Source organism: Parus major, chromosome 12 (genome assembly GCF_001522545.3).
Source record: "Parus major isolate Abel chromosome 12, Parus_major1.1, whole genome shotgun sequence".
Classification (NCBI taxonomy): Eukaryota; Metazoa; Chordata; class Aves; order Passeriformes; family Paridae; genus Parus; species Parus major.
Genome location: NC_031781.1, coordinates 12,650,549 through 12,663,062, shown reverse-complemented (window position 1 = coordinate 12,663,062; position 12,514 = coordinate 12,650,549). Strand labels below are relative to the sequence as shown.

At 36.9% G+C, this 12,514-nt stretch overlaps 1 protein-coding gene across 6 annotated transcripts in view; it reads left to right on the top strand.

Annotated features, from left to right (window-relative positions):
• The window catches only part of FHIT (fragile histidine triad diadenosine triphosphatase), a 530,102-nt gene that overhangs the window by 63,259 nt on the left and 454,329 nt on the right, over positions 1-12,514 (top strand). For 4 of the 6 annotated variants that reach the window (XM_015641001.3, XM_033517493.1, XM_015641004.3 and 1 more), the window contains one exon: positions 2,735-2,797. The exons of 1 other annotated variant lie outside the window; for it this stretch is intronic. The gene's annotated coding sequence lies outside the window, so the exon portion shown is untranslated. Of the gene's footprint in view, positions 1-2,734; positions 2,798-7,574; positions 7,630-12,514 lie in introns of those variants that run through there. One more of the 6 variants, XM_019008100.2, reaches the window with a different exon arrangement.

Here is a 12,514-nt window from a genome sequence, read left to right as displayed (position 1 = left end):
GTTATGAAATATCCTGAGTTTATTACCCTATTAAAATTCATTTTAAATGTCAAAGTTTCTAATTTGAACAAGGAAATTTAGTTTAGGAGCATCTGCAGAGTAGCACACAATTTTCTCCTTGAGTATCAAGTGAAATACCAGATAAAAAGAACTTTACAACATATGATATTTAATTCTTTCTGTGTTTTAACTTCAGGTAGCTTGCAGACGGGGCTATAAGAAACAATAATTTTGTGGTCTTTTATTATTTGCTTTTTATGTTAAAAGAAGTTTGAAGAAAAGGCCTGTCTAACCAAAGATACTGATGATTTTAATAAAACAAGCCCCAACATTATTAGCAAAGCCCACTGCAATTTTTTCTTTTAGAAACTTCTGTGCTTTGCCATCCCCAAAATGCCTCATTGTTTGCTTTGCCCCAGTTTGTGTTCTGTTCTGTGACAATAATTTAATTTTCCTCCCTTGCTAAGCTGTGGCCTGTCTGCACCAGGCCTTGTCCTCTCTGCTGGTTGGGGTGTGTTGGGTGTCCTTCTCACTGCACTGTTTTCCTGGTCAGGGGCTGCAGCTTCAGTGACCTGAATGTTCTACAGCAGGTAAAATATTACAGGGCAAATATTGGCCAAGCTAGATGCTCCTACGAGTCTAGAATTGTCCAGATGAGCATGTAGATTATCAGGTAATGATGAAAACAAATGTTTTTATGTGCCCCCTCAGTGTGGTTCTGTTTCTGAAGCTGGACCTATGGTTCTGTCAGCTGCTTGTAAAACCTGAAGCTGGAGCTTTGATAAATAGTCTCTTTTCTTGATAATAAAGAAATGTCAGTAATGATATCAGATATCAGAGGTACTGGCTTGTTGCTCTCTGATTAATTCCTTGTGTGGAAGTATGAGATTAACAACGGAGGACAAAAGACATGATAAATTTTGTTTAGTGATAAGGACTCGGAATAATCAGGAAGTGTAGTGGTTTGTGAAGCGTAAAAGTTAAATTCCCTCACAAAAAAAAAAAATAATAGCTGTAGTGTTCAATATCACTAGATCACTTTTGAGTTTTGAGGATAGCTCATGTGAAGCTCAGTGAGCTTCATGTGTACTGAGCTACATGTGTAATGTATCTCTCAAATTCTGTCAAATAGATATCATTTGGTATCACACAGGAATTTTCATTTCAACAGGAAATTATAGCAGCTGGGGACAAAATAACTGTAATTTTTTTTTATAATGGTAATGAATTTTGTTTGAAACAAACCTCTTAGTGTTTGATAACCTCCATCATAATGGAGTGTAACACTCTCCAGAATCCCCCCATTACTGTAACTTTCTCTCCAGGCTAATTTACATGTTTGCATAATCAGAGTTTCTACAAAGAGGTATCATCTTCAGAGATGCTGGCCTGCCTCTTGAATTGATCATTGCTGTACCTGTGGGGCTGAATAGCTACCCCTGAGGTCAATAGTCTATTTTGAATGTTAGATGTCTGTATTGTATGCCAAAATCCTTATTAAAGCAGACTTGAATTGCTTATATATATAAAAAAAAGAGAATGATGTGTCATTAGATGTAATCATCACATTTTCATGATTTAAACTTCAGAAGTTTTGGTGACGTTCTACATTTATTTAGAATGTAAGCCACAGTTATTCAGTAACTTAAATGTTAGCCTTCTCAGCTGAATCTCTTCTTTTGAAAAACTTTTTAAAAAATACTTGTTTCTTTGGCCCCACAGAAAAGAGACTTTTGATTTTGTTCTACAACATGAGCAGGAATGCAACCTATCTTAAATTCTGGTATTGATGTAAGAAGAGTTAATATTGGGAAATTGAATTACTTTCATGTGCTCTAAATATAAGTTTCAAGACAGTTAATTTCAGAATGGCATATCTCAGCAGATGCATAGAATTTATAATAAAGCTCATCTTCACTATGAGCCTTAATATACAGTTATATAAAAATTCTAAAAATGTCAAGTAGGGAAAAATTCTTAATGCAAATCAATAACAATTTGGCCATGCTGCTAGATCAGTTGTATTCTGTGGTTTGTAATTTTTCAATGAATAGACAATAATGTTTTACATAAGCATTGTAATTTCTTTTTGTATTGATTTGTCTTGATAGCTCCTTCTAGTTGTTAGCAGGACTATTATTTGTTTGACACTACCACCTAGCGAATGTGGCTCTTGTCATAAGCTGCAGTGCAACTTCCTGCTCACACACAGAAGTTACCTTGCCAATAATACCAAAAGCTGGACAAAATATTATCTCCCTTTTACAAATGGTCTCCTTAACGTGAGTACCTTGGCTTCTGGGCAGAACTGCACAATGCACGCTGTAAACTTTGTTACCACAACATTGTCACTGGTTCTTTCAGGATTCACATTGAAGCCATTTGGATTATCTGTGTATAAACTGCAAAAGCAGCTCTTGCTTTGAGCTGTAGGCGTTGTGTACCACACACCTCAACATGGTGACAAGGCCAGTACTGTGTTCTTAAGAGCTAATAACAAAAGAGCCTTCCAAGCTGTGTTTATTTCATCCTCCATTCAAAAAGAACACCAGTTTCTTGGATAGTTAGATCCTTGCTTTCTTTGGCGTGTGTCTCATTTATTCAGGGTTTCTTGTATTAAGGTCCAGAAAACAGCTGAGTGGAGAAATCAGGTTGCTGCAGAAGCCTGAGTCCTTGTGGTTGGAGCAGCTCATCCTTCCATCTTCTCATGCTCTCTGTTATTTCTTTGCCACAGGATCTGGGAATCTCATTGCTGCTCTCTTTGTTCGGGCCCAGAGGTTCCTCTTCTGCTGCACTTGTGAGTTGGTGGTGGTTTCCAGAGTGATGTAGTGATTGGATTTTGGGTGGGGGTTTGTGCTTGGTGGTGTATTTTCAGTGGCTCTTCCCTGTCCTTTTGCATTGCTGGGTTCTTTACTCAAGTGCATTCACATAGATAAAGACAGTTCTGGTTCATGTTCTGGTCATTCTGACCTCTCCTGTGATGCACATTACTGTATCTGGATATTGAAGGGCATGTATCACGTGCTAACTCAAACAACAAGTTAATTTGGTTTGCTCAATTTGTGTTTTTTAATATTGTTTAATACAGGTACTGTTGAGTGAGCACATATACTCTTAGGGGTGACACAAATTAATTCCACTCCCATCATAGAATCTCTCCATGGATTTATCACAAATTGCTGCAGCTGTGAGTGTTTCCGTGCTCTCATGAAAAGTATGATTAAATTCTGTCACTACTGTACTGTTTTTAATAAATTTAACCTCCAAACTAATAATTTCTCAGTGTCAGTTTCTCTCTGGTCAGTAGATAAATTAGTTAAAGACAAATTAATTAGTTAATGCAGTCAATCTTTAAAAGCTCCATAAAAAAGATAAGAATGACTGGTGCAGATTCTGTAAATGTTTCAGAAATAGGGGCTCATGTCTTTAACAGGAAAAAAAAAAGTTGCATTTTTGCATTAGTTTCTTGACTATTACTGTTGAATTAATTATGGAACATGCTCACCTACAAAGCAAGAGTGGAAGCTGAAATACTGTAGTGCCAACAGCTAGATCCTGAAGCAATGTTTTTGTAATAATTTGGAGTATAACAAAACCAAACAGGAATAACTCTGACAGAGCTGAAAAGAATTGAACTGTGCTGAGGAATGGGCATTTTTTTTTTCCCCTTGCGACAGGAATTAAGGTATCTCAAAAATAAACATAAATTTTTGGAGCTTTCTGAAAGGCTCTGAAGTCCTTAACATTATCTTATTGCTCAGTTTAATCTGTGCATTCTAACTGAACAGTGTCTTTATGTGGTGAATAACTGGGAAATGAATGCAATAAGCAGAGGATTGTTGCACTTGTTTACTGTTTCCATGTAGAATGTTCATGCATTTGGGTTTCCTAGGAGGATAAGCATTGCCAGGAAGGCTTCAACAGGCAGCAGAGCAGTGACCCTTGAAGTGCCCCATGACCTGAGTTGGCAATGTCTTCTCCTCATCTTCAGGTCCTGGCCCTCAGCTTTGCTGAAAGTGGGAAGCTGGAGCTTGTTAGAGTGTGTGACACTGAAAAAGAGAGAGGGCAGTGCTGGGGTGCAGCCAGTTACCACAGTCCCATTTAGCAGTATCTGTTCTGAAGAAAGGTATTTGTAACTCAGTACTGGTTGAACACAGGGGGTTAAGACAGAGCTCTGTCTGCCCAGGGGCTTGGGGAAATCACCAAGCATAGGTCAGACAGGATGCAAACCCCTCTGGTTTGGGGAAGTTGAGTATACTTGAAACAAATGGCTTCTTGTCTCCTTCTGAACAGGTGGAACCCTGGTTTCTCATATATCAGTCTGGCTGGTTCTGCCTTCTGTAGGGACTGTCTGGTCCTACTGGTTGTTAATAACACAAACAAGTTGGATTTCTGGATACTTCCAAAGAAGACATGATTGAGTCTGAGTATCTCTGCTGATTACAGTGACTACTGAACTGAACTTGGGAAATGTTTGCCTGCAATATTTTCCACTAAATGAGTCAGTGTAATAGTTGGAAAAATTGCATGTTGCTGTACCAAAATTAATTTAAAGTCTCATTATTTGAACTAGTCTGACAGTCAAATAAATGTACACCTTTCCCTCTGTATTTTGTGAATAGTGTCAGTTGCCATATTAAGGACTTCCAGCACTTGAGTTTGATTAAAAATTGTTTTAAATTGGATTTACTGTCTTTAATATAGAGGCTCAATAGGAAGGATGCTATGCATGTTTTGCAAGTTTAATGAACCATTTCAAATGACACTTTGTTATTAGTTTCAAAAGTGGCATTGTATTTTGTCATGACTTTTTCTAAATTAAGTGTAAATGGGAAAAACAGTGGAAGTTATTCTGAAGGTGCTCAGATAGGATACAGCAAACACTGTTGTATATAGCAAATGGAATTACTTAGTGAGTGGTTGAATCCTTGCTCTTTAAATGAGTGTCAAAACAGATAATGGTTAACATGATTGGAAAAGAGGTAATTTGTTCAAAATACAGTGGCTCATATGAAACAATTGCATACACAAAACTCAGTAACAATTTTGGAAAGCTGTCTCCTGTTATGCTGCATTTAATTGAACAGATTTAGTGGTTGTCACTATTTAGAGATACAGACTTGGACTTTAATTTTTAGGAAAGACTTTCTAGCTTCAGAAGAGCAGAAGCTGGACCAAGTCTTCTCTCAATACATTATTTGTATGAGTGGTTTTTTTACGTGTTGTAGGAGACTTTAGTGAAGATCTATGCCCTGTTGGGTGTATGAGGCTAATTCTACTGTAGCTTGTGTTTCATACTTCCTGGCATGCTCTGTGTCTTAAATCAGTGTGTATAATTCAAAGGCTAATACACTTGCTCAGGTATCTGTAGGAATTGCTTACAGGAATCTGCACTTTGAAAGTTGAATTGTTTTTTTTGGTATTATTTTGGGGTTTTTTTTCTGGCTTCCCCCATCCCCCCCATGCTATCTGCTCTTTAAGAAATAATGGTATTTCTCCTGTGATGACTCAGTGTACTTTGAATTTTATCGGTGTTTCTTGTGTTTCATGCTTAATCTTTTCAAATGCAATTATCCATGTGATGTATTATAAGCTTCTGGGGAGAACAGAGCATTATAGTTTCTACATGAATAGCTTGTAAGAAAATGACTAAGTGGACCTGTTTATAGACCTAATGCACCAGAATTCAACTGCAAAAAGAATGTAAAGACAATGGGCCCTGGTTAACATTCTGTGGAAGCTGGCAGCTTTGATGTATGTATTTGTAGGTGTCTGCAGAATACAGATAATCAGTATTTGAAGTGTGAAAATTAAAGATCTACTTGACCAGTCATAATTACAGCACTGTAAGGGCAGAATGGTACTGAGAAGTAATAAAATGCTCTTTAATCTCTTACACTGTAAATTATAATCTGTTTGTGGTTAAGAGAAAATGTTTGGTGGCTGTAGTATCCCATTCATGTGGCTACTAGAGGGGATTTTCTTACCTTCTAGATTTTACTTTGACCTAGCAGCAGTTCAGGAATTTCCTCAAAGAGGAAAAGCCACTCTAAAAATGTGCTTTAGTTCTTGATTAAACGTTCATCTGTCATTGGAGTTTGACTGTTACTCTGACTTCGTTTTTTTAGTATTGAAAGACATTGGTGTTTTATTTTATGATGTTTTAGATGCTTGCATTTTATAGAGATACTATGGTATCTTAGCATTTTGAAATTTAACGTATCTGTCTTTTGGTTTATGGAAAGTATCTCCATTTGATTGTTGTGTCAGTTTTACCCAATTATTAGTCAGGGGTTTTAGGTGCAGTATCTTTACTGTATTTTCTAACAGTGCTTTTCTATTTAGTTTTTATATTCCCCTTCTAAATTTTGATTTATTATGCTGAACAGAAAAACAAATGTTTCTTGTACTTAGGCTCTCTATTATGTCAACAGAAAGCATAAAATGTCAGATTAAATGTTCAGAAGGAAATAGAACAGGCTGAAGTCCTACACTGCTCACTGTGCTGTAAAAAATGTACAATGAATGGAGTGGGTGGGGAAGGTCCTGGAAGATCCCAAAGAAAAGGCTGGCATTGCTGGGCTTGTTCCCAGGGACAGGTCCCTGGCTCTTGGTGCTCGTACAGAAATGTTGTACTGGGCACACTGTATGTTCACTGCTCTTGCTGGGTGTTTCTCTTGCTTTGAGCTGGGATCCAGCCTTATGAAACTGCACTCAGGCTACCTGGACCACTTCCATAACTCAGCAGGAGTAGGAGCCATAGTTTCCACTACACTGAGTGCAAGTAAAGTTAAGTAGAAAAGATGGTCTGTCCAGAAGGCTGCAAGAGTTAATTGCATGTATCTGATAACAAAATTCAGTAATATTGGTCTGCTGGGTGCTCTAGTTACTATTTTCTCTCTGATTATGAGAATAAATAATTGTTTTGAAGACTGTTCTGCAAACACTTGAACAGTAATTTTGTCTTGAAGAATTATTTCAGCAGCCACCTGCATTTGTGACAACTATGGTAATATAAATTACACTATAACATATAAAAAAACTTCAGTATTTATGAAAAGAATAAAGTCCATGAGGTCTTAATAGCTGCACTTTAATTGCATTTATAGTAAATGAGGAGTTTTCTGAATTTGGAGTTAGAAACTTGGCAAGATTGGGAATTGCTGGTGAGGTTTTTTTTCTCTCACATGAAGAATGACTTTTCCATTAGTTTGCTTCATTTCTAGCTTGGCCAAATACACTGAAAATTGGGATATGCTGCAAAGCATCTTGGTTGTAGGCTTGCAGTTCAGGCTATTAGTTAAATATAAGCTATATTTAACAACTCATACAATTTTAGTAGCTTTCCCAGTAATGTTAACAGAATTGTCTCAACCTTTGCTATGTTGTTTAAAGTGCTGACACAAAAGGAAGCCTGATATAGCAAATACAGATTTCTTTTTTTCTATATAAAGCCACCATTCTCTTGTTTCTATCATACTTTGATCATTATAGTCAAATAGTTTCAAGCATATTCCTTTCATTGACTTCTTTTTCTTTCAGCTGGAGTTAGTCCTGTTGCACTGGTGCTGTTCAGGAGAAGGTGAACTGACAGTAACTCTGCTTTGTCTCTCTTGTGACCACACCAAAGTACGTTAGACCTTCCTAATCTTGCACTGTGTGATAAAAGCTTTCATGTCCTTTGCTGTTGCCCTGATACCAGTGCAGCTGCCTCACCCATGGTTCTTGTTATCTCATTACTAACATTACATTCCTTATATTGGCTAACTTCAAAAATCTGCTAAAATAAATTTCCAGTGATAACTGGCAGGAGAGGCAGTGCTGTTGCACAGCAAGTGCTTGTGAATCATTTAAAACAAACACACTTGTGTCTTCTGTTTAAGTGGGAATGTGTTTCTGTGATTCTTAGTGTCTGTCTTCATCTGAAGGAGGCACCTGAAGAGCAAGGAGTAGTTAAAATGGAATAAATGTTTTCAATTGAAGAGAAGGATTTATTTGCCTCTGAGTAGCATTTTAGTCTGTGGACAGATAACATTCTCCCAGTTGATTTTTTTCCAATGTACACTCCATCTGACAGTCTGGGTATGTTTTTTGTTGTCAGATGATCTTCCTCTGTACATTGAAGCTTCTTGACACTCTGCCTTGCTGGGAGGTGTAACTCTAGCAGGAAAGGAAGATGGAAAACAAAACAACAGCAAAGAAAATGCAGGATTCCCTTAGGGCAATAAGTTTTGCTTTTATGTAGCAGCCATTTTCTGACAGGACACAAAACAAGTTCCTTGTATTTTTTCCTTGTGTGACTTTCCATGTTCCACACAAAGCATACAGAGATGTTTATGCCTTTTTCTACTTCATTAAAGCACTTCCTGGAGGAACAGTTCCTTTCCTCACTATGGCTCTGCATGGCTTGTTTTGTATAGAGTTACAGAGATGGGGGGAGGTTAATGCTACTACTCTTTTCAACAGGAAAAAAATGTGTTTTTCGAAGTCCTATGTATAAGCAGACTTGTAAGCAGGATGAGAGAATGTAGGATAATACAGCTCTTACAGGCATCTGGTTTATAGACAGTAAGTATTTATCAAGCAAGACAAAAGCCATATTTATATGAGTATAAATGATATCCTGAAATCTGATCACTTGTAAATGTGTACTGATGTGAAACATTCTTCAAAATGGTAGAAATTACTTATTCTTGTCTTTTGTAATGCCTGTGCCTTCATCAGAATATCTCTGAATGGAATTCTCTTCACTTTGACATAATAATTACATGGAAATTAGGAATGTCACTGGCAGAAGTGATGGGCCTATAGTGTGTTAAAGATGAAGATATATATACATATATATTTATTTATATGTATATATTCCATATTTATTTATTTTAAAAACAGACTCCCCTCAAGAGACTTATCAGTAAGGATTTGATGAATTTTATGATTTGGGGTGGTGGAGTTAGAAAAAGGAATGGTGAAGCCGTGATTCAAAATACACTAAACAATAGTAATTAGCTTAGATTTTTATGCTAACAAACCATTTTAGCATGGTTGTCTTCAGCTTTTGTGAGACAGATACCTTTTGAATAGTATTGAAAAATAGGTTAGTCCATAGACAATTTTGTTTTAGATAGAGCAGTATGGGGCATCTGACACTTCTCTATCATATAGAGAGCAGCAGAATGAGCAGAATTAGAATCTTGTGGGGTTTTTTTTTGTTTTTTTTTTTGTTTTCTTTAGATGGGTCTCTTTATCATTCCAAAGGAATATAGAGTTTTTTTTTTTTTGTTAATGTTTCTGTGCAGCTCTCGTTTATGGTGTTTCAAATGGTTTGGATGTCATTGCCATGTTTGAGAGATGGATCCAGACCACTGCTGCTCTTCCTCTCAAAGCCAGATTTCTCTGGACCAAAGAGGAGACCTGGGGCACTGATGTGGTGGTTTCAGAGCTGGTTTTCAATTTGCATTTCCAGAATCAGCTCAAACAAGGTCACCATAAGGATTTGAAAGGCAGACCAATGTTTAAAGGAACTCAAACAGTTTCTGCCATCTAAACAATGTGAGATGTGTGCAAGAGCAGCTCTCCAAGCCTCAAAGCTCTAAAGTGGTTCTAAAGGCTTAAGAGAAATACATCTTTGAGTTTTGATGCACTGGTTTTATGTATCACATAAGATTGCTGGCTTGATGGTTTGATTTTTTTATAATGGATGGAAATAACTTGGCTCTGCCCATGGCTGCTGATGTGTTAACATCCTATATGGTAAATCAATTTCAGTGCTTTAGGTGAAGGTCTGTAAGTGATTCCAAGTTAAGAGTTCCGGCTGATTTCCATTGCCAGGCCCTGGGCTAAGAACTTGTATCATCCTTTAAAATAAAACAAACAAACCTATGAGTCCTTTCCCAAAGAAACTAAATGGTAGGTCTGATTTAGATATAATTTCTTTTGCAAATAATTTATTTATCCTTGAATAAGAGAAATGCTAATTTTAGATGAAAACACTGCCTAGGCACAGTGACCACTTACAAGATTTTTTTTTTTTTTTTGTGAATTTAAATGCATTTCACTGTTAGAAAAATATGAAAAGTGGCAAGTACACCAGGGAGATAACAGAAAGTAGACATCATGGCATGTGTAATGAAAATTTACTGAACAATAAAATAGATATTGACAATACAGATTTCCTAGAGAAAGACAAATGACATATGACATAATAGAAACACGAAGTGTAGCACTTTGTTTTACAAATAAACAACTCCCTTGAGAAACTTGAAGCATCTTGTTAAATGGAGACATTACTTCCGTTGGATTGAAATTCACATTTTTACTACTTCTGCTTTTCTTATGACAGCATATTTATATTAGGGAATAGCTTTTTTTGATTCTTCTGAATGCAGATGCACCCCTGAAAGTTCTCTCATTGGTGTAATTATTCTTCCTTAGGAATTACTATCCCGTAACACTGATTTATATCAGTAAAATATATCTGTTCTATGGCTTTTATTGGTGGATCAAGTGAATACCACAACACTAGTTAAGGTTTTTCAGCTTAGAAAACTCTAAATTGTTCAATGGGTGGGTCTGAGTAACAGAAAGTTTGCAGTAGTATCATCCTTCGGATAAATATAACCAAGGACTGTACTGTTGCTGCTAGTTTATCTATCACATCTAGATTGAGTTGTTAGATTGTGAAAAGAGAAATTTCCCCATAGAAGTTGTCTCTGCTGAGAAGTTTGATTAGTGATTGCACCTTATTTCTCATGACTCATAATGTAGCTAGGCCAGTGCAGACCTTATCTTACGTATATACAGATTGTATGATTTTTGAATCCTGGTCAAAACCAAGCTTTTACACATCAATTATCTGTGTTCTTTTTTAAGCTAGACTTCTAAGCCTAGTAATGCTTAGAAAGTATCACAGCTTGATCAACTCATGAAAAACATTTATTTAACATTTATTTCGTTGACCTTAACATTCTTCTTTCCAATTGCATCACACTAAGTCTTGCACAGGTTCAGATTATTCCTTTTCAGAAAACCTAATTAAATATTGGTTTAAGCCTACATGACATGAAAAGTCTTCAAAGAAGTGATTATCAGATTTCTGTGAAAACTCTGCTTTCAGTTGCTGATACATAAGATCTAGATGAAGTTTAATGGAGATCCAGGCTGGCAAGAAATAGAAGTGTTTGGCATTGTATTACAAGCATTTTTGCCTGCTGTGCTATTCCCACAGAAGGTACAGTAGGCATGTTGAACAAGGAGAATGGTTGAAAAATACATAAACATGTGAAAAAAAATCCTAAATTACTTGGTGATTTTTATACAGAAAATCCACCAGGTTCCAGTTTTGGACTTTCTGCTTGTGCACTTGTGTCTAAAGAGCTTTAGCTGTTCTGAAAGTGGCTTTGGTTTCCTTTTGTTTTGGAATGGACTGGGCCTTGTCACTCCTGTGGAGAGACAGACTCTTCAAGCCCTTAGGGAAGGCCCTCCAGACCTCCTTCAGGAGAGGTTCTGAGTGCATTTCCTGATCTCTTGGATTCAAGAAGCTAGGTCAAGTCAAAGACTTAAATTAGTTACCACTTATCTCCATGTTTTCTTAGTTCATTATGTTGGTTATGTGAACTGTAGGATCTGCTTAACCCTTTTGGCAATATTTGTGCAGAATATCTCTAGTGAAAGAGTACGGTGGTGCTTTAGCAATTGTGGTGTTATTTATGGTAGTAGTAAAGTTTTTATATGAAGAAAATCAGGACATTTGAACTATTTGCAGTGTCTTGCATAGAGTGCAGTTACTAAGGAGCAGCTTTTGCTTCAACCTGCAGCACTTGGTTAACAAGTTATATGGAAAAAATGAAGTAGTTTAATCCAGTTCCCCTTCCCTCCTCTCCCTCAGGATGTACATTTCCTCTCATTGCATCTTTGCTTATCCCATGATCTCTGCATTTACTCATCTTTGGCATGGCAGATATGCTAGATCTGCAAGGGGTTGAGTTACTGCCAGGCTTTAAGCTCTGTTTTGCCTGAATTTAATACTTTCATATACTTCTTTCTTTGTAAATTTTTCAAACTACAAATAACATCAATAAAAAGGTTCATCAAATAGTTTGAAATTGTGTAATACCTGATCACACTGCCTTGTTACCTGCAGGTATCTTGCAAGGGTGAGTGCCACTGCTGCAGCCTGTTGTGAGGAAGAGAGTTGGCTTTAGCTGATGGAGGGAAAGGTTGTGGAGTTGCAGCCTCTTCCACGTGTTAAGAAACCAGCCAGGAACTTCTGGCCTATGAAAAGAATGAATGTGGTAACCAGGGGGAAACTATGACACTTCTGAGTTGTGGAGGAGAATTTATTTGTGAAAGATCCTGAAAGCTAAATCTTCTTTTCAGTGGCTGTCCATGTACATCATTTATATCTATAAAGACTGTCAAGATCAGACCTGTTGCCTTGAACCTAAAGATAGATTTGGAAAATCTCTGCTTCTTTAATGTGCTTTTGTTTGGATAGTTGTTGTTGGGGTTTTTGTTT